Consider the following 4978-nt stretch of genomic DNA (forward strand, 5'->3'; position numbering starts at 1 on the left):
GTCGGTGGTGGAGAGTGAAGCTCAGGCAGCCCGCATCGGCATGGCGTGGTGGTGCCCTTGTCCAAGGCGGAACTGCGCTGGTGATCTGGTGCTCCGGATTGGATTAGATCAGTGACGGTGACGAGCAAAAGCGGGATCTTTCCCGGCGGCTCACGCGGTTGGGCGAAGTGGGGTGGCGGCCCTCCTCCTAGGCTCCAGTGGTGGTGCACTCCGGTAGTGGCCGGTGCGCCAGGGCTCCCGCGGCGGCAGTGTTGTTGTGGGTGGTCGCCGGATCTGGGCGGCCTGATCTGGGGCTTTCAAGGTGGTCTGGCCGGTGCACAAGATATCGGTTGGATTCTCGTGGGACAGATCCAGGTGAAAACCGTCTTCGGCTGGTGGCCGGAGCCGGTGATGGAGACGCCCCGTGCGCCGTTTCCTTCTTGAAGGCATCATCGAGGTGAAGCTCCCACCTCATTCCGCTACCTTCGGGGGAAACCCTTGATCAGTCGATCGAATGATGGCGGTGCTTAAGTGTCGTTCCCTCGTTGGGGGCATCATTCTTGTAGGGGTTCATCGGCTAGAGGGACCAGTGGACGACTACAACGATGGAGTGGCGTGGCATCTGACATGCCGACAACGGCGGGTCTCGGCGATGGTCGCATGTTGATGGACGCGCGCAGGATGGTGGCGCTGTCTGGCGTCGTGGTGGCTTCGACGGCAGTTGGGCTTGGCAAGGCATATGCATTTATCTCTCTTGAAGATGGGACGGCGGAAGATGGCGGCGGCGGACTTTTCCATGTGTGTTGAGGGTCTGCTACACTGGTTGGTGCTCTCGGCTCAAGGCAGCCTGGGGTGGCCACCGGATTAGATGGTGTGTGTGGATGCGCCAGGGCACTCCATGAGACTTGTAGGTGTAGCGATTGAGGTCGTCAGGAAGGTGGCTTTGGGTTGATCCATGCATCTGCTTTGTCGGACCGTTGAATAATTAATAAAGATGGCTGTATCCATCGCTTGATGCAGAGGCCGGGGGTAAGCCTCTTTTTCGAAGTAAAAAAACATGCCGATTTATTGTAGTTTGAGTTTAGCCTAGATTTTGTTAAGATCACTACAGAATTTTACGCACACACACACAGAGAGAGAGAGAGAGAGAGAGAGAGAGAGAGAGAGAGAGAGAGAGAGAGAGTGAGAGAGTGAGTGAGTGAGTGAGTGAGTGAGTGAGTGCTAGTAAGGAAAAGAAACGTGCCTCTTTGGCCATTCGAAAGCTTTGCTTTTGGGTCTGTATCGAACCGCTTTTATTTGTTTTGTACTAATTTTTGTTGCAAACGCTTTGCTTCAGTTCGCTAAAGCCGGGCAAGCGCCTCCTTTCTAAAGGTAATTCCAAAGCAGCAGTTGTGTACTAGGAAAATTTCGTTGGTTAGTCTACCCCCAAACTTCCGTTCCTGTCCCATTCAGGCCACAGTTGCTAGCAGTTTTGATGATATGGCACGCTACAGTTTCATGATGTGGCATACCACATTTAGAGAAAATTGATGAAATGGCATGCCGTCTCAGTAATCATTTTCTATAAATAGGCATAACATACGCCTGTGTGAATGCCAGCAACTTGTGGTTCTACCAACTATACCTTCTATTGTTGATCTGGTTTTGGATGGTGCAAATGCTTGTGCTGGAGGAATATGCTTTATTTTGCAATAATTTAGAAAGTGTAGTGTCATGTTACTAGGTGCTTTGCAGAAAATCATCACTATAATACATCCATACTGACCAAAGATCGTGCTTTTCTGCAGGGACTTGCTGCTTTCTACAAGGGGTTTATTGCAAACTTTTGTCGAGTTGGGTCATGGAATGTCATAATGTTCTTAACTTTGGAACAGGTAACCTTTTCTACTCCCAACATAATTCTGACTTTTATGAGCTTCTTTGGACCTCATGACTTTGTTACGTTTTAATTTAATAATATGGATGCATGCATCGATTGATGCAGAGGCCGGCCGGGGGTGATCCTCCTTAAAAAAAACATAATTCTGACTAAATTTTTTGCACACACTATTCCTGTAAAACTAACTGATCCATTTTTCTTTTGGTCGAATATAAAAAGGTTAGAAGATTCTTTCAGTAAGGATTATATATGAACTCTGCGCTGCAAGGTTTCATGGAACAAGCTGGGTACAGCTTCTGGAGCAACAGACATACACAATCATTCAGCATAGGATTCAGATTTTCATTGTACAGGAGAATGCATTCTCATGTTGTAATTTGATCTATTTGATGACTACGACTGAGCATGTTGTAAATTGTTAGCTTTTACCGATGCCCGCTTTATTGGGTTAATAAATTTGACACGTTATACTTAAAAAACATCTGCTTATTTGTGCAATTTAAATAGAGATCATAAGAAACTTACTTTATAATCTCTAAATACATGTCAGCAAGTTTTTTTTTGTTCATTGTGATTAAAACAATGTTCTAAGTGTCAACTTACTTCCCCTGCTCATCCTCCAAGCATGTTCTCCTTCCGAGGTTGAAACATGGTAGTCATCTGTGTAACCATACAACAGTGTTAAATTAATTTCGAGTGTATTGGGGTCGATCCGCTACCCTATTTTAATCACGCTTCGCTTAAACTTACGTAGAATAAACTCAGCGACAAGTGGACCATGTACTGAACGATCCAAGCCCTCACCGGAAAGGGTCGCCAACGCGAGGGTCGCCAACGCCCGGAGGAGTATGATTGGACAATGATCAGGCCTTCACTATGTTGTAATGCCAACGCCATGACCTGTATCAGGGCATGAATTTCTCTTGCTAAAGCATCATTGCAGTTAAATAAGAATTTCTCACTCTAAAGCATAATTGTAGTTAAATAAGAATCTGTACGTTGCAAAGACCACGCTTCCGTCATGCCTCCTAAGGATCATGCTCACCGCCCTTGTGTGGTCTGCAGCCAACAAGGCACCATCCAAGGAGAGGGGTACCAGGTTTGCCGGAGGTGGAGGCTGACAGGGTCCCAAACCCGGGGTGCCTGACGTAAAGGAGCCCGCCCTCGATCTTGGCCAGGGCCCACCAGGCCCAAAGGGAATCATGGAACCCTAAGGAGGCGAAGGCAATGAGCGTGTTCCAAGGTAGAGGGCAGCGGCCGAATTGATCTGACCTCCCCCCTATGTAAACCCTAGGCATCTCCTGTCTATATAAAGGGAGGCCTAGGTCCTCATTAGCAATCCAATCTGGAACTCAACTCTCGGTAAACATCTCAAACACCATTGTAATCCTCTACACGAGGCATTCCCTCACCATGAATAACAACACAAAGTAGGATGTAGGGTATTACTCTTTGGAGGCCCCAACCTGGGTAAATTGTGTGTGCACACTTCGTTTCGGTACTCCCGGGCTCGTCACGAACCATACCGAGCGATCTGACAGGAATTTGCTCCGTCAGTTGGTGCTCCAGGCATGGGCGATGTTGACCGGAGAACGAACCGGGCTTGGAGAATCATTAGAGGCCGACGATCACTCGCCATGCCATTTCGAGCTGCTATTTCGAGCTGCTCGCTGATGGATCAGGGCAATCCGATGACATCTCGCCTTCACGCTATGTCAAACGCGTGTATAACATGTAAGGGCAGGCCCAAGAGGTCTATGATCGGCCCGGTCACACTACATGGAGACATATTATACGACCTACACGGTGCTACGAGGCCTCCTGCGAGACTTCCGTGAACATGATATTCATGACGTTTGGCACACACCAAAACCAGAAGCTCGCTAGATGCACGATCTACGCAACAGAGGATGTAACCAGTGAACGGCTGGCATGGTCCCAAGGTACAATCACCTTTGACGCCGAGGATCACCCCGAAGACGTCGTACAGCCAGGCAAGCATGCCCTGGTGCTGGATCCCATCGGGGGGGGGGGGGGGGGTAATGGAGTGTCAAACCCAGAAGGAGCTAAAGGTAAGATCAATATTCTCTCAAGTCCTATCTGCCACCGGTACGACTCTACGTACACCGAACGTTTGCTTCCATCTAGAAACGAGAAATAAAACTACGTTGTGGGTATGAAGAGGATAGCTTTGCATGATATTGGAGAACTAAAATATAAAAATAGGTGCTGTTAACATAAAGTTAGAATATACTACAATATATTATAAATAGCGAGTGTGGAATAATGATGGATCGGTGTGCAAAATTATCCTAGGCAATTGTTAACAAGATCGGTAATCCTTATTGCAATTTTATATGAGGGAGAGACATAAGCTAACATAATTTCTCTACTTGTATCATACGCACTTATGATTGGAACTCTAGCAAGCATCCGCAACTACTAAAGATCATTAAGGTAAAACCCAACCATAGCATTAAAGTATCAAGTCCCCTTTATCCCATACGCAACAACCCCCTTACTTGGTTTAAGCCTTTGTCACTCTAGCAACCCACTATAAGCGAATCATGAACGTATCCCAACGCACTACAACGGGAATCCCTCATGTGTGCGCGGCACGGAGGGCACCATAGGGCAACACCAAAATAAAACATACATCTCAAACCAATCTAGATCATCAATCAACCTAAAAGACAAAAGAAATCTACTCAAAACATCATAGGATGGCAGCACATCATTTGATCATAATATGTGGCATAAAGCACCATGTTCAAGTAGGGGAATACAACGGGGTGCGGGAGAGTGGACTGCTTAAAAGAAATGAGGAAGGTGATGAAGAAGGTGATGTTGATGAAGACGATCACCACGACGATGGTTCCCCGGCGGCACTTCAGCGCCACCGAGACAGAGGGGGAGAGAGTCTCCCCTTGTGCTTCCTCCTCCATGGCCTCCCCCTAGATGGAGAGAGGTTCTCCCTCTGGTCCTTGGCCTCCATGGTGATGATGGCCCCCCTCCGGGTTCCTCCTCCATGGCCTCCGGTGATGATGGCCCCCTCTGGCAGGGTACCGGAGAGGGCCTAGATTGATTTTTCGTGGCTACAGAGGTTTGTGGCGTCGAAAC

At 47.9% G+C, this 4978-nt stretch overlaps 1 long non-coding RNA gene across 1 annotated transcript; it reads left to right on the top strand.

The window, feature by feature from the left end:
• The first annotated feature begins 8 nt into the window (after positions 1 to 8).
• Positions 9 to 2398, top strand: LOC125531543. Its single transcript, XR_007293316.1, has 2 exons — positions 9 to 1853; positions 2078 to 2398. It is a non-coding gene; the product is annotated as an uncharacterized LOC125531543 (long non-coding RNA).
• The last annotated feature ends 2580 nt before the right edge of the window (positions 2399 to 4978 follow it).

The sequence above is a fragment of the Triticum urartu genome, unplaced genomic scaffold (genome assembly GCF_003073215.2).
Source record: "Triticum urartu cultivar G1812 unplaced genomic scaffold, Tu2.1 TuUngrouped_contig_7445, whole genome shotgun sequence".
Taxonomy (NCBI): domain Eukaryota; kingdom Viridiplantae; phylum Streptophyta; class Magnoliopsida; order Poales; family Poaceae; genus Triticum; species Triticum urartu.